Genomic DNA, 24611 nt, shown 5'->3' with positions numbered 1-24611 from the left:
TCTTTCTTCCCATTCCAAACAGCCAGAAAGTAACACGATGATATTGCCAAGGATGATGGATCAGGCAGACTCCTGATAGTTATTCCCTGGGATTATACTTGAAACTTTCTAGGTCTGTAGGATGCACCAGATATTCTGTAGCCACAACCGTCAAGAAACTAGGCTTATCTTCATAGCATTACTTCTCCTTGACTCTGTCAACTATCCCCTCCCCCTCTCCAACCCCCAAGTCCCATTCTGGATACTTCATGCCACCTATTCCTCTCTCTTCTTTGTCCTATTACCTGTCTGATGGTAGATCACCATCTATCTCCCACTCTTTTAGTGTGAGTATTCACCAAATTTCTATGCTAGGTTTTCCCTCTTTTTTCCTGTTTCTCTTTTGCTGTTGCCATCTGTACCCATGGAAGAGGGAACGCCACCTCTATGCTGATGCCTCTTGACTCTACGCAGCTGGCCCTGACTCTCTCCTGAACTACAGTCCTGTGCCATCAACTGATTTCTGAGATCTTCTATTACTTGTCCCTTTCTATATTAAAGTCAACACATGCAAAGCAGAACTGATTATCATTCCTCCTAAACCATCCCTCCTACATACTTCCTTAGGTCTGCTAAGGACAACTCTCTATGTCCAGTCACCTAGATTTGTAACATTGAAGCCCTAGGATAAGGAGTTAATAGATTTGGAGCTGGAAAGGATCTTTGAGATCATCAACTTCAACCCTCTCATTTAATAGATGAGGTCCAGGATAGAAAAATGACTTGCCCAATCTAACAGCAAATGGGAGAGGCAGAATTCAAACCTAAAACCTCTGACTCCAAATCCAGCACTATTTCTGTAGCAGAATCAGCCTCTCATTACTTAATTAGCTCCACATATCCCCTGGCATCCATCACCTTTTCTCTGTTCACTCATCCCCATGATAGTTCAGATCTTTGCCCTAATTACCTAACACTTGTCTCATTAAATGCATTTTCTCTTGACCCCAATCCAGCTTCTGCTCAGATGTTAAAATAATCTTCCTAAGACTAACAGGGCGCTAGGTGGTGCTAGAGAGCCAGGCTTGGAGTCAGGAAGACTCCTCTACATGAGTTCAAATCTGACCTCAGACATTCACTGGCTGTGTGACCCTAAGCAAGTCGCTTCACCCAGTTTGCCTCAGTTTCCTTATCTGTAAAAATGAGCTGGAGAAGGAAATGGCAAACTGTTTCAGTGTCTCTGTCAAGAAAACCCCAAATGGGCTCATGAAGAGACCAACACAACTGAAAAACTACTGCATAACAACAGTATGGCAAAAGTCTGATCATATCACTCACCCACAACCACTTAGTAGGTCTCTACTACTTCAAAGATACAGTATAAGCTCTTCTCCCGCCTGTCTTAGTTCGTATTCCTCCTTTCTATTCTATTCAAATAGGACTACTTACTCTTCCCTGAGTTGGAAACTCCATCTCCGCACTCCATGCGTCTCCTAGGCGGCCATTCTACCTTATTCTATCTGTCAGAATCCCAGTCTTTATTCAACGTCTAGTGTAGGTGCTGTTTTCATCATTAAACCTTTCCTGATCCCTGAGTGCTCTTTCAAATTGTATGATATTTATTTCTGTTTGTGTTTTATTCCTCCTGGCTATAATAGAAGGTAAGTACATTGAGCACAGGTACTATTTTTGTCATTAATCAATTTCTGCTGAATCAAATTGAATGAGATTTCTTTCGTTAGTGCTACCATCAGGGAGCGTAAGTGTTGTTTGTAGTCGGGAAGATCTGGGTTCATGCCTTACTTTTCACACATACTGATCACATAATCCTGAACAAGTCACTTAATTTCTTATTTGTGGTTATTGAATCATTGCACTTATGTTTGACTCTCCATGACCCCATTTGGGGTTTTTGTAGCAGTGGTTTGCCATTTTTGTCCTGTAGCTCATTTAAGGATGAGCAAACTGAGGCAAACACAGTTAAGAGACTTGTGCAGGGTCACACAGCTAGTAGGAAACTCTAAAACTAGAAATTGCAGAGAAGGTGTTAATATACATTGAAAGAAGAAGTTTCTTCACAGGGAGACCTTTACACCAATGACATCATAACTTTGAAAAAATAGAGGGAATGTAGCATAAGAAACCAGCCTACTGAGTTCTTTCCCTTTTCACATAAAAAATTGCGTCAGAAAGCACCAGCGAAAGGTCCTTTTCTCATTTTTAAGTTACATTTTCTCAGGGATACTTAGGTTTTAAAAACATTCAGGGAGAATGGGACTTTTTAAACTGCTAGACTATGTGAATGGATGGTTGTCTCTATAACCTTCAGCTAGATTCCTCAGGCACCTGCTCAGGGGCATAAGAAGAATTTCCAAGAAGCATAGTATGTGTATATATGAATACACATTCACGTGTGTGTGCACATTTGTATAGATTATATATGTATGTGTATGCATATATATATACATGTGTATGTATACACGTGTATGTATAGATACACGTATATATGTACATAAATGTGTTTGTCTATCTGTCTATCTCTCTATCTGGAGGAAAGATTTTGTGATTTCATTGGTATACGGAAATCCTTAGAGGAGTAAATTTAGTGATTCTGAGGCCATCTCTGTATCCATTAGGATCCCTTCCCCACACTCAGCAATTTATTTATAAAATACTATAAGATATTTATCTATGTGTGGGGGGGTGTTTGCCTGTACTTCCTTCTCATGTCTCTGTCTCTCTTTGTCTATATCTCTCCTTCTGCCTCTGATGTTTTTCAGGTGCCAGACTTGAAGGTTTAATCCTTGATTCTTCTATGTCTCACTCATCTATTCTTTTTACCTCCCCTTCAAAAGAAAACAAAGATGAACTCCAACTTTTGGTAAGAGGTATGTTATTGATAATTGTGTGAAAAGCTAATTTTAACAAATAATTTTTTGTGTGTTTGTCCTTCTTTGCTGAAGAAGACCATGCCATCAGAGAAATGATGACATGACTTGCAATTGACTTTGTTTTGAGTGAGGGAGGGCTGTGCAGGTCACCAGCCCCACTTCTCCTCCAGAGCCGTCTGAATCCAGTGACCAGATATTCATCAGGATGACTGGAGATGGCCCAGGATGAGGCAATTGGGGTTAAGTGACTGCCCAAGGTCACACAGCTAGTGAGTGTCAAGTGTCTGAGGTGAGATCTGAACTCAGGTCCTCCTGACTCCTGCATGGTGCTCTATCCACTGCACCACCAAGCTGCCCCACAAATCGTTTTAAATGTACTAAGAATAACTAATAAAGAGGAGATGGTGAGGAATTTGCTATGCAGTTATGACTTATATAATGCTGTATAGTTTATACAGCACTTTCCTCTCACAATCAACTTTAAGAGGCAGATGTTGCACTGAGAATGATTGTCACTCTACTGGTGCTTCAGTCACGTCAGACTCTTCGTGATCCCGTTTCAGGTTTTCTTGGCAAAGAGGCTGGAGTGCTTTGCCATTTCCTTCTCCAACTTATTTTACAGATGAGGAAACTGAGACAAAGAGATATAAGTGACTTGTCCAGCGTCACACAGTCAGCTAGTGTTTGCAGCCAGATTTGGACTCAGGTCTTCCTGACTCCAGGCCTAGTGCTCTACCCACTGCACCACCCAGCTTCCCTTTAACACTCTATTAGAGAGGAGGAAAAGCAGCTCAGAGAGACTGTCATAGTCATAATAAGTAGCAGCCAGGATTCAAACCCAGACCTTCTGATGACAAATTCAGTGTCTTTTTTCTCTTTCTCCCCCCCATTCATTGTCCTTTGCAGGAAAGTACAGCTGTCTCTGAGAATATAGAACTCTTAACTCTCCCCTCCCTGATTTCTTTATAATTTTCTTTCTTTCTTTCTTTCTTTCTTTCTTTCTTTCTTTCTTTCTTTCTTTCTTTCTTTCTTTCTTTCTTTCTCTCTTTCTTTCTTTCTCTCTTTCTTTCTTTTTCTCTTTCCTTTTCTCTTTCTTTTTTTCTTCCTTTCTCCCTCCTTCCCTTTCTTCCTCCCTCCCTCCTTTCCCTCCCTCCCTCCTTCCTTCCTTCCTTCCTTCCTTCCTTCCTTCCTTCCTTCCTTCCTTCCTTCCTTCCTTCCTGTCTTTCAAGTTAGCTCTCTTAATGAGACACACACTTTAATTCATTTCTTCTGTAAAGCCAGATATTTGTGACTTCCTTTGGTACAGACATTATAGAAAATTGATTAGATATTGGATACACAATGGGTTCAATAAATTCTGGCTTGACAATTCAATTAAACCAATCATTCCTTCTATTAGGGAAGTCTTACCTCTGTTGTAAACACCTTTTGGAAGGCCTTGTTATTTGACAGTCTATATTAATAAGTACAAAAGTACTTCAGTAAAAAGGTAACATTTTCATCATTTCACAAATAATTATGTTCCTTTATTTTAGCCCTTTAGCACATACTGATAAGGGATCCCTTAGAAGTGACCCACTGTTCAGTGTCACATACACAGAGTACTTATATATTGTGATTTATATTTGTTTAGCCATCATGGTAGATGAATTGAAAGGCTTTGGGGGTGGTCTTCACATTTGCCCACAATGGCACAAAGAGCTCTATATATTTGAAAGACAAGTGCTGTATATTTTGAGGGATGTGTGTGTGTGTGTGTGTGTGTGTGTGTGTGTGTGTGTGTGAAAAAGAGAGAGCAAGAAAGAGCTGTATATGGTTAAAGCATTTCACACAAATAGATTCTGTAAGTAGAAAAGTCTACAATTTATAACAAGCTGAACTTGTTGAATTGAGATCTTGCAATAGGGGGCGTTCAGTCACATGAAATCAGAAATAAAGATTGCTTCAGTGCATAGGAAACGTAGTTCAAATGAATATAATTTCTCAGAATAGCACAACTTGTAACTAAGTATATAATTTGTGAAATAATTGGGTAATTAGTTGGAAAATGTTTAGCAATGCATATAGCCCGTCCATCTTTCAAAAATAGAGATCAGATGGCTTATAGCTGAATGTAAATGCACCACTGTTTATTTTAGAATGTTAATTGCACCAACAAATTCCATCATTTGAGCGGGTTAAACTCTCTCTCACACACAATTCTTTGTCCAAATTGCTTGATATTTTTTCTTCCAAAAATGGAAGATTTATAGAGTGATCCCTCCTTTGTGATGTTAACCTAAGTCAGGATGAAGTCTTTTCTATTAAAGACTTTAGCTAAGGTATTTTCCATGTATTAACCAGAGAAAACAAAATATTTGTTTATAATACACGATGTAGTTTTCCAGACTTAGAATTGATTTTTTTAAGTTAAGAAAAATCAAAGCTACCTTAATAGCTAAAAATGAACTGAGATATTCTAAGTACTCTTAGCTATCCTTGGCAATATCAGCTGTGCCAATTGACATTTGATCACTTTGTAGTTCTTTGGAAGGCAGACCATTATAATGAGCCCCACCCACGCAACTCTAGCCAGAACAATGGATTTCCAAAGAGAGGTCAAGTTGGGTCAAGTTTCTAGAGTGAAGAGACAGCTTTCTGCTGTTAGCAGGACTTGACCTTCACAGTTCCAAACTGACCTGTCCCTTAAAAAAGAGGCAGCACCACTAATGACTGTTAAATCTGGCTTAGAGCTTGATATGCAGAAGATGCAATTTTGTTTCCAGCCCTCAAGGAAAGCACACAGGCTATGAACACCCCAGCAACGATGGAAGGATATAGGGAAAATGCACACAGGGCTTCCTTGTGAACTCTGATAATGGCCACAGGCTTTCTCTTTCTCTCTTACTGTTTTTCTGTTTTTAATTTTTGTTTTTTTGGCTGGCAAGCAACTCTTACTCTTTCTCTTGCTTTCTTTCTGTTTTTCCCTTTCTAAATAGGCAGAACAACATGCCCTACACCTTCTTGGTCTAGATCCAGCCCAGGTCATATTTCAGTTTTCACCTTCTATGTTCCTCTGTCCTCTTCTCCCCCAACTACATATGAATATTATTTGGAGCAAGTAAACTATATAATATCATATCAAGTCAGCCAGCTCAAAAGAACATTAAGAAATATACTTAGCTTTGTAATCTAATTCTATCCCATTTGTACGAATGCTTATGTGCCCACATCCTTGGATTTCTATGGAAAAATATATATTTTTTAGAAATTATTTTTATAGATATACATGGTTGAATTAAGCAAAGAAATTTCTCTGAAAATTTCACGTGCTTAGAAATCTTTATTAAATCTTGCTCTATCCCCTCAAAGAATGTTGACCAAAGGCCACTGGAAAGTTATACTTATTTTATTGAAGAACACTCAGTCATTCCACGCTCTTTTGACCACTTGCTAAAAGATCTCAAGATTTATTAGATGCGAATCAAAGATAATTGAGTTCCCAAATTCCTCTCAGAATAGCATTCATAACAGAGTTGGGAAAGAGAGCAGTACTGTAGCCATAAAATTAGTCAATGTTTTTCCTTGACTGTGCCAGCTCCAGTGGTTTCTTCCTATCTCTCCCTGTCTTCACGTAAGTATTCAGTTTGGGATAATCCATTCCCCAATATTCCAACATTTCAAATTCATGAAGTCATCTGCTTCCATGATCCCTACCCTACTGTTCACATTAGCTAGTGCTCTTTAACAGAGACCGGCTACTGTTTCCAAATCTGTAGCTACTCTTTTTATCTGATTTCAAATCCTCAAGTCTTCTTACAACTTATGCCAATAGAGAATCTGTATTTGTTCATTGAAATGCCAGCAATTTCTACCTTTCTTTTCCAATCAGACCTATGGAAGTCTTTTTGAACTGAGCACGAGATTTCTCTTTCATGTACCAAAGTCCTACCTGGGAGTTTCAGGGAAGGTGAAATATGATCAAATGAACTGGTAAAGAAAAACCCAACTCTTTAGATTCATGAAATTTAGATTAAACTAGCTTAATCTGGGAGACAAATAGGGCTGTATTTCCTAGGAATAAATTCTCATTTTAGCTCCCACTCCTGAAGCCAAATTTAAGTGCCAAGAAGTGCCAGGATTCTATCTCTACCTCTTCAGGCTCTGCTTTATTACGTTTCTGAGGTTTATCAGACAAAAGCAGCATTGCAAGCCAGGATCATTTCTGCAAATTGAGGCTACTTTCTGTTTCACACATTAGCACCAGAAGTAAAAAGTTTGGGTCAGAAATCATCTGTCAGTTCTCTTGATGATGCCTGAGTTTAGGGGACAATACATCTTGCTCTTCCATAGTTACTGTATTATGAATTCAGTACTACTGACACTGATAAAGAACATGTATTATTGAAGAAGCTAAAATTATAACTCTGAAGACACGTAGAGGCTAGAAAGGTGACATTTTTACCAAGTTCCTTTTAACTCTCACTACATTTTTAAAAGTTCGGTGTTCTCTTCAATTTCCTTCTTCAAATCACCCCCTGGAGCCCTTAACATCACTATCTTTGGGCTGACAAGATTGACCTAGCTCCAAATGCTGGATCCTTCACAAGAGAAGAGGAGGGATTTTAACTTATGTTTGACCAGGGATAGGATGCTGAAGGGCAACAGTATGTGAGAAGTAGGTGCTGATCCTAACGCTGTCCTCACACACTAGCCAAACATCTTCTCCCTGGATCTTTCTTCACTCCCCACAGCTAGGTGAGATTTACCTGACCTCTGGTCCCTCACCAAGTTTGTTGGTCCTCTTTTTGACACCCCTCCTTCCATTCCGCTCAGTGTTTAGGCTAAGGACTTTGTAATAAATAACCACTATGTTAAAGAATTTGAAAAGTCGCATAGTTAAACCTTTTGCCTCAGAGAGCAGGAACTAAATGACTGTCTTATCTTTAAATATTCCTTGAAAGAAAGAATATTCACTTTTTATTTTTGATTGCCAACTCCTTTAAAATGGATCCTTTGGCTTTTAGGTGCTTTTCTCTTTTGATGTTTACCAACTTGATCCCAAGGGAGAGATTGGAAAGAACATTAATTTCTTTTTCATTTTTGACCTTAATGTCCATTCCATTGGACTTTCCACTTTATTCATTGGTTTTTCTCTTGTAAGTGGCCTTTGCACCTTGTATCTCTTAATCCCAGACAAGAGCTAGGGATTCAAAAAGGTCCTGTGAGCCCAGATTCACCCTTCTTTCCCCTGCACATATTTCTCCCTTCAACTTATCCCCATATGGCATGGATTCAAGGCTTTTCATCATCCTGGTCATTCTTCTCTGAACACTCTTCAGAATTCAAAGCTTCAAGGTAGATTAAACTGAAAATTCCCATTTTCATGAAATTAAAAATTAATCCTTCCTTCATCATCAGAGACTTTGTCAGTCTACTAATGTAAGAGGTTTATAGATTTTGACCAAGAATGGCTTATGGCTTCACAGCTAGCCCTGAAATTTTGAGGGCAGCAAAAGTAGTTTATTATACTTATAACCCCAGTTGTCAAAGCCATTAGTATAGGACTTTCTTCTCTTGGGTGGAGATGAATTTCCTGTCCCATGGGAGGGGTAAGGTGGAATTGTCAAGAGTGAGAGAGCTTGGGTTTTCATTCAGCCTTTTCCTAGACCTTCTTTGAGCTTTAAGTCTCTTTGGAATTTCTGGCTTCCAGCTTCAAGAGGGAAGATGAAAGAGGGTTACATCACTTGAAACTGCTGAAGGAATAGACTGAGAAGACACGAGAGGAGCTGGCAGTCTCCATTATATACCTATCATCCAGTGACCCTGGGCAAGTCACTTAACCCTGTTTGCCTCAGTTTCCTCATTTGTAAAATGAACTGGAGAAGGAAATGGCAAACCACTCTAGTATCTCTGCCAAGAAAACCCTAAATGAGGTCACTAAGAGTTGGACATGACAGAACAACGACAAAAAATTTATTGACTCTTTCCCTAATTCCTGAAAACTTAGAATGAATAGAAACATAGATTACATAGTATTACAGTGCTAGAACTAGAAATAGTATGAAAGGTCAGCTGATCCAGTCCCCTCCTGAAGAAAATACTGTGCTCCCCCCCACATTGTACCAGACTATCTCTCCCTCTCTCTCTTTTATTTTAATCAATAAGTCAAGAAACAAGCAGTTATTAGGGACTGCCTATGGGCCAGGCATTGAAGATAAGAAGACAATGAATGAATCAAACCCTACTAGCCTTCTAAATATACTCTCACTTTCTCCTGCTACTCTCCTAACCTGTTGTCCTGTCTTTCCCCTTCCTTATCGAACTATTGAGAAATGGCTCTTGGTTCACTGCCTCTACTTTCTCAAACATACACAATATGGCTTCTCTCTCCATTACCCCAGTGAAACTGCTTTTTCCAAAGTCATCAATTATTTCTTATTCAATCTAATCTTTCTGTTCTGCCCTCTTCTCAACTCTTACAAATAACATGTCTCAAGGCATGAAATTTCTGAAACCATAAAATACTATTTTTCCACAAGAAATGTTGGGTAGGTGGACTTTAGGAAAACCTGGAAAGACCTATATGAACTGATGCTGAGTGAAATGAGAAGAACCAGGAGAACACTGTACACAGTCACAGCCACATTGTGCCATGACTGACTTTGGTAGACTTAGCTCTTCTGAGTAATGCAATGATCTAAGACAATTCCAAAAGACTCATAATGGAAAATGCTTTCCCCATCCAGAAAAAAAAAACAAACTATGGAGTCTGAATCCAGATCAAAGCGTACAATTTTCTCTTTTTTATTGTTTATTTTTCCTGTCTCATGGTTTTCCCCCTTTGTTCTGATTCGTCTTTTACAACATGACTAATATGGAAACATGTTTAATAGCATCATACATATATAGCCTATATCAGATTGTATCCCATGTTGGAGAGGAGCAGGGGAAGAATTTAGAACTCAAAATCTTATGGAAGTGAATGTTAAAATTAAAAATAAAGAAATAAAAATAAAAAAAAGAATTAAATTTAAGGCTTTGCTGGGCTGTGCTAAGAGAAACATAGTTTACTTACCCCTGGTTAGACCATGTCTGAAATATTTTCTATCCTTTGAGGCATAAATTAAAGACATCAGTGAACTGGAATGCATCCCAAGAAAGGTAACTGGGATGAGAACATGAATCCAGGTGATATGAAGATTGAAAAAAAATGGATGTGAGTGAAGCCTGGAGAGAAGAGTACTTCCAGAGAGGTGATGAGGGGGTGGGGTTTGATACCTATATTCAAGTATTTGATGAGCTATACCTTCGAAGTTGGTTTAAGTTTGTCTTGTACCAGTGCTGAACCAAGAGCATTGAGTAGAAATGGTCAAGAGTCTAACTGTCCACGAGGATTTATTAAGTGTCCATTATTTTCAAAGTATGGTGATAGGGATACCAAAAAATAGCCCCTGTCTTTAAGAAGCTCACATTCTAATGAAGTGGGGCACAAAGCATCAGTATGTACATGACAATGAGCAAATGATCTGTAAATTGGGATATATTGGAGGTTATGGCAGAGGGAAGGCACTAACTCTAGGGAGGAGTAGGAGCAGCTTCTCTCAGACAGTAGGATTTTAACTGAGGTTTTAAGAAAGCTAAAGAAGTCAAGAGGCAAAGATGAAGAGGGAGAGCCACTTAAAATGAACAGACATAGGAATAACTTCTTAATTCTTAGATCAATCCAAAAGTAACATGGGCTTCCTTGAGAGGTGCTGAATTAGCCTCCACTGGGTGGAAGTCTTCAAACAAAGTGTGTCCTGATCACTTGACAGGTATGTTACAATAAGAATTCCTTTGGGATGCTATAGTAAATCCATGAGGAAGCTTCAGTGGATAAAGTGATGGCAGTAGCTTATGAGGGCAGCGAGATGGCAAAATGGATAAAACACTGGGCAGGAGTCAGGAAGACCTGAGTTCAAATCTGGCCTCAGATACTTCCTAGCTGTGTGACCCTGGGGAAGTCACTTAGCCCTGTTTGCCTCAGTTTCCTCATTTGTAAAATGAGCTGGAGAAGGAAATGGCAAACCACTCCAGTGTCTTTGACAAGAAAACCCCAAATGGGGTCATGAACAGTTGGTCACAGCTGAACTATATCTTTTGAAACAGAAATTATTTTAAGCTTTTAATTGAGGTATGCATATTGGAAGTGTGTGTGTGTGTGTGTGTGTGTGTGTGTGTGTGTGTGCAGGAAGGGGAGGAATTATAGCTCAGATTAATGACTATTGAGTCTGCCAAGATCTCTGATCCTTTGCATATGATATAACTTCAAAAACATTATTCTTATGTAGAAGATATTTGGAGAAGTACCCTGTGGTGGGAAAAGGTGATGGATGCATACTCAGAGGACCTGAAATGGAATCTTGCCTCTGCTACGCATGATTTGTGTGGCTTGGGCAAAGCCACATATTCTCTTTGGGTCTCAGTTTCTTTCTCTGTAAAATAGGGGTGCCACTGAAGTAGGCGATCTATGAGCTCTATGTTTATGAATTTAGGAGCTCAGCAATACACAGGTGCACATGCACACACATCCCTGTAATGACACCTTGGCTTATTTGTTATGCTCCTAAGTTTTGTAAAGTCTTCACTGTATAAAGTTCCTCAGCCCTGGTACCACAGAGCTATTTGTATAGATGAGATGGTGAACGCTTACATGGTTATGTAAGCCTGGGTCCCATAGGTGGACTGGGAATGAAAACTTTCAAGACCAACCACATATTGGGCCAACTCCTTTTCTACCCCATCAACCAATAATGGTGCCTATCTGCCCTGAGGCATAGTCTAGTGGATAGAAAGCTGGACCTGGAATCAGGAAAATCTGAGTTCAAATCTTGCCTTAGATATTTACTAGCTAGGTGACCTTTGGCAAGTTACTTAACTTCTGTTTGTCTCAATTTCTTCAGCTGTAAAATGGGGATAATAATAGCACTTAGACCCCAGGTTTTGTGAGGATCAATGAGACAGTATTTTAAAAGTGCTTAGCACAATGCCTCGCACAAAGTAGGTGCTTTATAAATGTTAGCTTTTATTATCCAATTAGCTATTCTTGATCTAGCTTCCCAACTCTTATTATCTTTCCAACTCTTTTCCTTTTTTTATAACCAATATTTATTGAAGATATCTATCATATCATATCACATTACATCCGATTTCAGACAGTTTTTCCCCTTGGAAAAAAACTTGTGGTTCATAGGTACACTGCAAAATCCAAGTGCTATGGAAGGACCTTGTACTGGGTCTTAGTTGTAGACGAGTTGCCTGAAAACAATGCTGTCATGTGTCAAGCATTCAAAGAGAAGACCAAGGTGAATTGCAATTCTGTCGCAAAATCTTTTCTTTTAACAGAAGACATTAGAGCCACCAATTTTTTCAAAAAAATGAGACTTCTGAATTCGTGTAACAAAGTTTACTTATGTTCTTCAGGACAACTTAGGCCATGGATGTTGTTGTGCAGTTATTTCAGTCGTATCCAACTCTTCATCACCCCACTTGAGGTTTTCTTGGTGAAGACACTACAATGGTTTGCCATGTCCTTCTTCCAGTTCATTTTCAAATGAGGAAACTGAGGAAATAGGGTTAAGTAATTTGTCCAGAGTCACACAGCTACAAAGTCTTGCTACTTTTCTAGATCATTACCAGATTGTGAGCCTCATGCAAGTCCAACTTAGTTAAAGGATGTCCCAGGTTAGTTGGTCTAGGAAGTCATTAATTAAACAGCTGGATAGCGCAGTAATGCTCCAAACTCAAGCTGATCTTTCCAAAGTCACCACTGGTCTCTTAATTGCCAAACCTTTTCTCAGTCCACATCATTCTTGACATATCTGCTACATCTGACACTATTGACCACCCACTCCTTACTGGATTTTTGTGACACTACTTTTTCCTAGTCCTCCTCTTCCTTATGTAACTGTTCTTTCTCAGTCTCCTTTGCTGAACTATCATACATATCACACCTCATTATTGTAGGTGTTCCCCAAAGTCCTATCTTGGACCCTCTTCACTTCTCCCTCTATGCCTTCTCTCTTGGTTACCTTATCACTTCCCATGGATTAAATGAGTATCTATGGATATGACTTCTAGATCTAAATATTCAGCCCAACAATCTTCCTTGAGTTTTTATCTTGTGTCACGAATTCCCTATTGTCTGTTTCACTCCAGAGGTGTTTTAAACTCAACATATCCAAAACTGAAATCATAATATCTTGCCATAAACCTTCCCTTCTTCCAAATTTCTCTATTTTTGTCATAGGCATTGCCATCCTCCCACTCTCCCAAGTTTATAATCTTAGCACTATCCAGTATTCCTTACTCTCCCTCACATATCTAGTCAGTTGCAAAATCTTGCCATTTCTGCCTTCAAAACATTTTTTACATCTGACCCCTTCTCTCTTCTCACCCAGCTACTACTTTAGTTCAGGCCCTCATCAGATATGACCTGAATTATTGCAACAGCCTCACCATTGTTCCTCTTGCCTCAAGTCTCTTGCTCCTCTACTTCATTGTCCAGACTACTGCCAAAGACATTTTCCTTAAGTGCAAATGTGACCATATCACTCTCCAAGTTAGTCAACTCCAGGGCCTTCCTATTGCTTCTAGTATAAAATATAAACCTGATTATTTGGCTTTTAAAACCCTACATTACTTGCTTCTAATCTGTCTGTCCAAATTCATTGAACATTAACTTGATTTTCATCACTAAGGCCCATTCAAACTGGCCTGTCTTTTCCTCCATCTCTCATTTTTGTACTTTTGCAATGGCTATCCCATGTAGCTGGAATATCTCCCTTCCTTACCTCTATCTCCTAAAGACCCTCTCTTCCTATAAAACTCAACTCAAGCACCATCTTTCTATTCAGGAATCTAGACCTCCAATGTCACAAGCATCTTCTTCTAGGAATCTTTGACCTGTTATAAGATTAAGTCTATTGGTACTTTTTAAAAAGAGCTGGAAAGGACCTTAGAGGAGATCTAGTAAATCTCCTTTTTATTTTTTAAACATATAAAGAAAGTGAGACACAGAAAATTTAAGTCACTTACCCAAACAAAGTTACACAGATGGTAAATGGTAGAGCTATAATTTGATTCTTGGTCCTGACTCCAAAGCCTTTCAATTGCTGCCTTAAAGTCAGATCCTTTCAAGAAGTCTTCCAACTAGAAGCATAAAACTTTGATGTTTCCAGGTTAGGAGTGGGTTAAAATATTCAGAGACAATGGTTTGTTATTTTTGTTTTTTAAAATACTACCTAGCAAAGTGGGCCAGGATGTGGCAGCCCATCTGAGAGATTAATGGTGCCATGCCTCAGTGCTGATGCATGATAAAACCCTGTCAGCTCAGTCGTGGAGGAGGCGAATCAGGAATTAGATGAACATAACTATGGGCTCACTAAACGTAGACAACGGTACTGTACCCAAAGGGTCCCCAGCAGCAGCTAAAATCGCGGCCTCCAGGTAATTTGCACAGAGAGACACTTGAAATTACATGTTGGGACCACAATCTCTGCAACTAATTTAATTATCCTCAGGACCACTAAGATCTAGTCCAGAATACAATATTAAGGCTGACTTTGAAATGTGAATAATGCTGATTTGTCACAGACCCAGCTCAAAGCACATTAGTACTCTAGATGTCAGTGCCCGATATAACCATTACTGCAGCTAGCAGGTTTTCTGGCTCTGGACTTAGATTTCTGATCTCCAAATGAGTACATGCATATGTATGTATGTATATATGGAAGTAGTTCCCCTAGCCAGGCTTTGTCTTTATTACTATTAAGTATTACCATAACAGTAGAGGAACCAACTCCTAGAACCAGGGCCATTCAGCCATTCGTAAGTATCCCTGCTGGTACATATTGGCTTGGAAAACCACATAGTAACATTATCTATGTTTTATTGTTTTCTTATTTATGTTGTTAAGTATTTCTCAGTTATATTTTAATTTGATTCCTGCTGTAAGTGCTCCTGAGTTTGACATCTCTGGCCTACTAGAATGAGAACTAGCCTCTGAGTCAGAATTACCAGGTCCAAGTTCAGCCTTTGATGCTTACTACCGTAGGCAAGCTAGTTTAGCCTCCTGGGTCTCAACGTCCTCTTTTGTAAAATGAGTGGATGAATGAGAGGACCTCTGAGATTCTTTCCATTTCCAGTCTATGATCCTTCCAGGATCCTGGGGGATTCTTTAAAATAAAACTCTAAGTTGGTTCCCCATCTGTAGTTGATTAAGTATGTTTCCTCTATATACCAATGAGATCTGGACCAAAAAATAAATCATTCTTGGTAAAAGTAGTTTGGTTAATTTTGGAAGAAGGAACTATAATTTCATTCAGCAGTTAAGGGTTTCCTAGTGGCTACTTTCCCTTCTTTGTCCTGTAGAAGTTGGGTGTAGCTTGTAGAACTTCTGACCTTTTTGTATTCTGGGTTGGGTGGTCCTTAGATATGCTTAGTGGACTAGAAGTCTTGGTGCTGGCTTTGCCTGCTGACTTTGTGCCCATTGCAAAGAATTTTTGCTTATCAAGCCTAGATGAGTCAGTACATTTGAACACACATACAGGGTAGGATGCAGTCCCATGTGCACAGTGTGAGTGTACCTCACGTGGTCTCTTTGTTATGAGTGTGTTGGAGGCTTGCAATAATGTAACTTATCCATCATTTTAGCAGCTGGCTAGAGGAGTGTGCCATCAGCTCTTTAGAAGGAGCTCCATAAATAAGCTCTATTATACTATTTGTAGACGAGTTGCCTGAAAACAATGCTGTTATGTGTCACGTATTCAAAGAGAAGGCCAAGGTGAATTGCAATTCTGCCTGCAAAACCTTTCCTTTTAACAGACAACATTAAAACCAACAATTTTTTTTAAAAAGAGACTTCTAAATTCACATAACAAAAATTACTTATGTTCTTCAGGATAAGATAGGCCATGGATGTTGTTTTGTCATTCAGTTGTTTCAGTCGTGTCCAACTCTTCATGACTCCATTTGAAGGTCATTGAAGGATCTCTTGGTGAAGATACTGAAATGGTTTGCCACTTCCTTCTCCAGCCCATTTTCAAATGATAAAATTGAGGCAAATAGGGTTAAATGATTTCTCTAGAGTCACACAGCTAGTCAGTGTCTGAGGCCAGATTTGAACTCAGGGCTCCTGGATTCTAGGTCCCACAGTCTATTCACTGTGCCATCTAGCTGCCCTAGACCATGGGCAATGTACAACAAAAATTATGTTCTTGTTCTTTGAGGATTTGAAAATTATCTTTTTGATTTAGATGAAGTGCTAGGGGAAGCTACTGAAATTACAGATGTTTATTTGAAGAATGTGTTTTCTATGTTGATGCTGTATGGCCAAGAGTCATAGAATACTACAGTCTCTAAAGAATTGACGTTGACAATATTGGATATTGGAGTGGTGCATGATAGAAGTGACCAAGCTGTAATGCATTGCAAAATAAGGAATTCTGCAGGAAAAAGAGGATGTCATCAGAGTAATGTATGAAGAGAAAAAAATGACGACCCTACTTATAGCAAAAATGAGGAACCACCAGCGGACCATCTGTGTACTCCATTGGTTTCCATATAATGAGAGGAGAACATGAGGAAGCTCCCAGGATGCTGTGTCAATTTCCCTTATTGAATTACGGAAGGACATGGATGAGAATGATTTACGAGCAAAAGGCATGAAGAGGTCAAATCTGTATCACTAGAAGGAATGTCCACATTGGTGAGATCACAGACCTATCCATCCAGGGTGTTAGAGCATCAACGTTTTCTAAGGTATGCAAGTAAGAGGAAGAAACCGTAGAAGTTCATATATTGGCTAATGAGGCATCTGTAGCACAGCTTAAACAACAAAGTAGAAACCATTCACAGAACCTCAGAGTAAAAGAAAGACCTTAGAGATCTATGTCTTTTGGGAAGCAGAGGAAAAACCCTCTCAATCCCCAACTCCTACTCCAGATATCATCATAACAAAGAAAAACTAGTAAGTGAAACACGATGCAAGGACCATATGTGATAATGCATGTAATAGTCTATCCTAACAGTAGTCTGCCCCACAGCCAAGAGGAGAGAGAGACATATTTCATTATCTGCTTTCTGGAATTTTTATTCTCAAGTACTTAGTGTTTGAATTTCTTTTATTGATGGTTTTATTTGCATTATTTTATTTAGTACCATGAATATCATTCTTTTCCTTCTTTTTTTGGAACCTCTATGGGACCCCCTCCAGTTAATGTGCTTTCTAGCCCAAGCTGATGCTGACCAACAACCCTCACAGGACCCTGACACTGAAACCAGTGAGGGACTCCTTTCCCCCAAGCCTTTGCCTCATCATGATCTTATCGTGGTCTCCCCTTCCTAACAGTATAACTAACCTAAAGATTTCTGGGCCTTACCATTGACTACAACTGTACCTTAACGACTACCAGGCCTTTCCATCTGCTCAGTAGCTGAACCCCACTATGTCTTACGCCTTCTAACTAGACTGAGCCCTTTCCTGCTTGTATCCCCAGCACTTATCACTATAATTGGCATATTGTAAATTATGAATAAATACAAATTCCATCCTGTTTATTTTACGCTTCATCAGTATATACAAACACATATATCTCTGTATTCCTTATATTAATCATTTTTTACTGGACAATATATTCCATTGCATTCCTATGGCATAGTCTTTTCAGCTCAGTCAACAGATACCCACTTCATTGCCAGTTCCTTGCAGAGTACTGCTATAAATACTTTAGTGTATGTATGTGTTTGTGTATATATGCATGTATATATGCACACATACATGAATATATATATATATTTGCATATGCACAGATATATATATATATATATATATGTATGTAAATCTTTGTTTCTATCTCTCACTTCTGTGGGATGTACAACCAATACAATTGCGTCAAAAGGTAGGAACACTTTCATATTTTTTCTTTCATAATTCTTAATTTATTTTCACAATTCCACTAACAATGTATTAGCGCGCCTGTCTTATAATTACTGTTCTCATTTTTTGACGTCTCATCTGAAGTACAGGGTGTGATGTGAAACCTCAGAATTACTTTGTTTTGCATTTCTCTTATTATTAGTGATTGAGCATGTTTTCAAAAGATGACTTATAATTTGCATTTCTTCTTTTGAAGCAGTTTTGAAAACTGCTTTTTCATACCCTTTGACCAGAGAGCTATGTGTTTTACCTTCCATTGCTATCCAGCTCTTACATGAATGATCCTATTTTATTACCTTCTAAACTAGGCTAAAATAGTTCAAGATAATTATTCCTGCAATTTATTTGTCCCTGTGTTGACACACTCGCTTGCTCTAGTGGCCTGTCAATTGAACTTTTTTAATTGCAGATGGCAAAGTCAGTCTTCAAAGGCAAAGACAGAAAGACAGGAACTATGCTCTGATATATGAGCTATGTCACTAAGACCAAAAAAATAGCAGCATGGCAGTAATTAATCCCCTTTTCTCACGCTAAAGTATAATAACACCTGAGGGTATTTGTCTAATAAATGCTGACTATTTATGGAAATACTACCTTAGAGTGTGTTACACTTTGAAGATTTCGGAGCACCAAATAATAAAACCTAGAGTTATCTTTCACTTCAGTGCTGAATTTTCTTGGTGCAGAATTTATTTAGCAACATGCATGCATATACAGAACCACTGTATGACCTTTAACTTTACTTCAGAAAACTATTGTTAAGTGAATGGAACTTCCATTAAAACCTACAGGTGTTCCCTTGACCTTTCTCTAATTAAGTTTGCCTTGGATCAAGGATCATTCAACTATCAATGAAACAGAGTTATACTGGGAGGCAAAGCTTGAATGTATCAACACAAGAAAGGTGTCTGAGTGAAGCTATACAATTCAAAACATAATTCAAGTGAACACACTGTAACCAATAAAAAGCTAGACAAATCTCTCTCCCTCTACAAAGAAACATATGTATATTCAAAGCGAGAACTAGACCTAGAAATGAGATTGGTGAAAAACAGTGCCTATTCCCTTGCAATGCCTTTATACAAACATGATTAAATTGAATAACTGGGGCAGTTATTTTTACTCATCCTTTAAATCATAAGTAAAGCTTAAACAGTTAAGCAAAAATGTATTTGCTCCCTAAATACTGCTGCAGGGTTCTGTTGAAAATTAATGACTTTTTTCTTCAATATTTACTGAAATCATCCTGTATTGTGTAGTGTCTTCTAGATTTAAAATGCTTCTTAACCTGCCAATGTATGTTAATTGTGGTGTCAGCTGAAAATCATGCATAATGCTTTAGCCTGCTTAGTTGCAGTGTATATGGGAGTGTCATGTATTTTTCATGAATTCTACATTATTTTTGGTAAGTGTAGACATGTCTGGAAAGAATCATAAACTAAGCTTATAAATGTAAGCTTGGAAAAAATAAGATATTAATGTATTTAAAGTGTAGCAGATCTTAAGGTACTGTAAAATTATAAGATATAATCATCTTCATCATTGTTTTTATTATGTTTTAGTGGAAAGTTGTTAGGTCATTGCACTGTTGGATTTCAGAGGTATGTGTATCTACCCCAACTATGTCTCTGGTTTGTTAATGTACTATCTCAATGCCATATTAGTGCTACAAAAACAGGAATACTAGCAATCTATTTGATACAAAGAACTGCAAGAATAAATATCACTTAATAAGCATTGCATTTTATGTTAAGTGCTCTAAATTTTCTGAAAGAAATTGTACATCACTAAGGCAGAAAACATTCCATGCGTCTCTCATTATGTAACACAATGCCTCAATGAATACTATTTTAACAAATGCTGAAATTGCAAATACTAGGTCAAAGGAAATACTTGATAGATAAATTAGGGCCACTCAGTACATCAACTGGAATGGGGGGTATTTTTAGGAGTTTCAACAGGAGACATAGACTCAGTGAATTTTTCCTGCCCATTTCAATTTCTGGAAAAAGCCTCTTCAAATAAGAGATTATGTGGCAAATCAGCATCCACGCTATGATGAGAAAAAGAAGAAAATCTATGTAAAATAGTTATACTTCCAAATGAGATTTCTTCAAGGATATTCTTTAGAACCAACTAGACGTAACTGCAATGAATGCTGTGGTCTTCTAAGTATGACATGAGATTGGGGTCTTGGCAGCTCCAAAGATGGCTTCTTAAAATCCTTATTTTATATAGGAAAAATTCCATCATAAGAGTGTTAGGATTGCTTCCTTGCTTTTAGGGGCCAAGAGTAGTTATTGACTAATAGGGAAGGAAGATGTTAGTTAGTCCTGTGCCCAGATTGGTGTTTTGGGATTATAACTGCTATTGTAAAGGAGGGAGAAAAGTAGAGAGAATCTGATTTATCCTACAGTTCAGTTTGAGTTCCTCTCACAGAGGGAAAAGTCTAGTATTTCCATTTACTTATTTATGTTTGTTCACTTGCATTTCCTAAATGAAAAGACTCCAAACCGTATTCGTTTTAACACCAAAACTTGGTGAAAGAACTAAGCTTTGCGTTAACACTAAAACTTGATTGACTGGGGTCACAATCAAATGAGGAAGTAGTATGAGTTATTGAATTTAGGATCATAAGATCAGGGTTCAAATCCTGGCTATTCCATCCAAGTCCTATAACAAGTACTTTAACATCTCTGAGATTTTGTTTCCTCATCAAAAAAGATGATTTGAACTAGGAGGGACTCTAAGGTTCTTTCTGATTCTAAATCTATGGTGTGAGGAACTTCAGTCTTAGTTGCCCCTGATCAGCCCATTAAAATAACAAGATTTCTTTAAAAGGAAGATACTGATTTTCCTTTCTAGTAAAATAGAATTATTTTACTGGATACAAATATAGGTTGGACAACATCATGGACAGGAACAGATGACCAAGGAATATGTTCTTCACGGCTTTATCTGGACTCTGAGAGACTCTACCCTCTACATGAGATTATGAACTCTTGTAAAGAACAAAAGTTCAAAGTTTGTTCATCATGTGAATTTATGATTTAACTCAATTGTCTTGGAATAGCTTCTGGACATTAAAGCAAGAGTTCTTAACCTATTTGTGTGTGTCTTATAGACCCCTTTGGCAACTGAGTAATGCTACGGACTGCTTCACAGAATAATGTTTTTAAATGCATAAAATTCAAGGAACTAGGAAAGGAAACCAATTTTATTTACATATGGTTATCAAAATATTAATATTAAAAAGAAAAACCAAGTGTATAGGGGGGATGTGGATGAGAGAGGATGGGAAATGAGGGAGAGATAAAGGTAATTCAGGGTTTGGAAAAGAGTAAGATGGACTTGCTCACTGAAGTAGACTGGTGATAAAACAAACCAAATCAGGCCAAGAGTAATAGAAAAGAATAAAGGCAGAAGTGGAAGAAGGGTTTGGAAGTCCAATCAGATGTAATTCATGCCCGGGTTGGGGCCCAGAGGGCCTTTAATTAGTTCAGATCCCTCCTGAGACTCCATGACTGGCCAAGTCCCAGGGATGGTTGAATGGAGTTTCTGGCAAATCTAGCAATGTTCTCCACTGACATGGGCTCCAGGACTCATGCTGTCCCTACAGTGAGGTCCTTGTGACATGTGAGATTATCCTGCATAACTAAATTACTATTATTATCGATGGCGGTGTTCTTCTGAAAGCTTCTGAGTTTTCCCTTATGCAGATTAATCACACCTAAAGGTTCAGAGGTTGGCAATGTGCCTCAGCTAAGGAAATTGACTCTTCTTGCTCATTTGAGATTTTTGTGTTTTACTAGGCATTAACTAAAGCATTTAACTAATGGAAATAGTATTCGGGAGAACAAAAGACAACACCTGAAACCAGACCAGGAAAACTATTCTTTTGTCTCCAGAAAAAAATGAAATTTTAAAACAGAAATAGGAGTGTTTATTTGCAAGTTGATTTACATTAGCACCATATTGCTCATATTAACAGCTTGACTGAGACATAAATGAAAAGTCCCTGATGTTTCCCACACCAAAACCTAGCTTTCTTCTGTTGTTTGGTACCATTGAAGAATTTTCACTACTGTATTTTCCCTCCATATGCTTCCCAGGTGTAAGGAGGGCTGAATTCTAAATGTTGCCTTTGATAATTGGTGGTCATGGACTTATGGGTAAGTCATTTAACCTCTCAGAGGTTCAGTTTTTCATCTTTCAAATGGAGATAATTGTGGCTCTACGTTAGTCAAATGAAAGCCAATTCTCTACTTTCCATATTGTTTTCTTCCTGTTCAAGTATAGCTTTTCTATTCTCACTCTGTTGGGTCTCCCTGACTCTGTCTTACCTTTCAAACACATTCAGTTCAATCTCTTCACCATTTCTGTCCATTTCTACATCCCTCCGTATTCTCAGATTTTATTATGGATTATTCTTTCTCTTGACTTCCCCTCCCACATTCAACCAGTTGCCAACTCCGATCAACTGTACTTTTATAATATATCGCATATGTTTCTCCTCCTTCCCACTCTCACTAAAACCACCCTTGTCCAGGCTCTCATTACCTCTCACCCAGATTATTGCAATAACTTGCTGCTTCCGGTCTTTTCTTTTCTGATTGGTATTACTCACTACTAAAAGAGTGATCTTCCAAATGGACAGCTCTGATAATGTCATTTCTGTGGCTCACCTTGCAAACAGAATGAAGTGCAAATTTTTTAGACTGGCATTCAAGACCAATCTGTCTTTCCTACTTTATTTCATTCTACTCATCTGTATTTCAGGCAAACTGTGCTTCTAAGTCCTCCAAAAGCTCAACTGCTCCTTTTTACCTCTATACCTAAAATCCCACCCCATCTCCTGAACCCACTGAAATCCTTCCCGTCTATCAGGCCTAGATCAGGGCCTCTTTTAAACTATCTCTTGATTCCTCCAGGTAAAAGGAATCTTTCTTTCCTTGGATCTTTCATAGCATTTAGTACGTCTTCTGTGCACTTGGCACATTCTAATTTATTTTCATTATTGCTTGTGATCTTATTTTCTGTACTAGATTGTAAGCTCTTTGAGGGCAGGGGCCATGTTTTATTCTCCTTTATATCCCCAGCATCCCTTGCATGGAGTAGGCACCAAATTATATTGTTATCTCTTTCCCAGTTTTGTTCCATTTTTGTCTTTTCCATTTCTGACTCTCTGCTTCATCAAATATACTGCAGATACTCAAAAATATTTATTGATTTGATTGTTTCTAGGTCTCTGTGTCCTTTGACTCTTTTTGCATCCCAATACTTAACGCATTGACTAACACTTAATAAATATTTATTGACTGACTCTTTTAGAAAAGAAGAAAAATCCTTGTTTGATGCTCAACAGTCCATCTATACAAGTAGATATCTCAGTCAGTAGAGTGCTGGAGCTAGAGTCAAGAAGATCTGGGTTTCAATATGGCCTTAGACACTTGCTGGCTTTGTGACCCTGAACAAGTCACTTCACTTCTGTCTGCCTCAGTTTCCTCATCTGTAAAATAGGAATGATAATGGCACGTACTTCTTATTGTTGTGAGGATCAAATAAGATAAAACTTGTAAAGTACTTTTTAGATCTCCAACTACTACATAGATGCTAGCTACCACCACCACCACCATCATCATCGTCATTGTCATCATCATAATCTTCACCATCACCATTATTATGCCCCTGTGCAAATTGGGTTAGCTAAAAGAAAAGCAATCAAATCCATTTTGTGGATCCATCCTCTTTGGTCTCCCATATAATGCAGTGAAAAAACAAACAAACCAGCATACTAAGATGAGAAGACATGATTCCTACTTGTCATTTCTTTGCCCTGTGACCAGCGACACTCTGAGCTTCAATGTTCTTTTCTAAAGTAGGAGTGATAATACCCGTGCTTCCAACCTAACCGGACTATTTTGAATATTGAACGAGATAATATATGTAAAGTAACTGTAAAACACTATGCACATGAATGTGTGACATACAAATTATGTTACCTCTTAAGTATTTGTACCCACAAATGGCTCCACTGAGCCCACATTTTCCCTTCTGTGTCTCCCTTCCAGACCAGCCAATATTAATTACATGAGCTATATTGTGGTAGGGCAAAAAATGAGTTTTTTAAATTAGGAAATCAAAGTAAATTATCAGGAAAATGCTCTAAAGTATATGATACATTGGAAGGAATTCTGAGACTGGAGTCCGGGGATCTAACTTCAAATGCCATCTCTGATGGTTACTACCTCTGTGACCTTGGGCAATTCACTTATTCTCCCTGGACCTCAGTTTACCCATATAAAAATGTGTTTCTTCCACTTCTAAAACTATGATTGCCCAAAATTACTTTAATCCAAATTTTCAGGAAGTATAGAGTGTGAGTCTTCTCCAACTTTTCAGCCCGATCCCATAAATACTCTCCGTGCTGCTTTGTCATGGCAGGAAGGATCTTAGAGAAGCATCTCTAGCAGGGACTAATCATTAATCAATCAACAAGTATTTATTAAGTGCTAGACACTAAAAGAGGTATTGGGAAACAAAGACAAAAATGAAACATCCCTTATTCTTGAGGAGATCACATTTATTACAGAGCTATAACTAGCATTTTTTTATAACTAGTCTAAGTGAATGGAAATCATACTCAATTTAATCAAGCAGGGATGGGGTACCTTGGAAAGGAAACCAATGGGTCACACTCCTGAGGAGACAGGAGAGTTGGTACATATAGTTCAGAAATGGTTGAATTGTTGGACCCAAGGTGTAGACATTCAGAGTTAAGA

The sequence above is a fragment of the Notamacropus eugenii genome, chromosome 4, assembly GCF_028372415.1.
Source record: "Notamacropus eugenii isolate mMacEug1 chromosome 4, mMacEug1.pri_v2, whole genome shotgun sequence".
Lineage (NCBI taxonomy): Eukaryota > Metazoa > Chordata > Mammalia > Diprotodontia > Macropodidae > Notamacropus > Notamacropus eugenii.
This window is presented reverse-complemented; position numbering follows the sequence as displayed.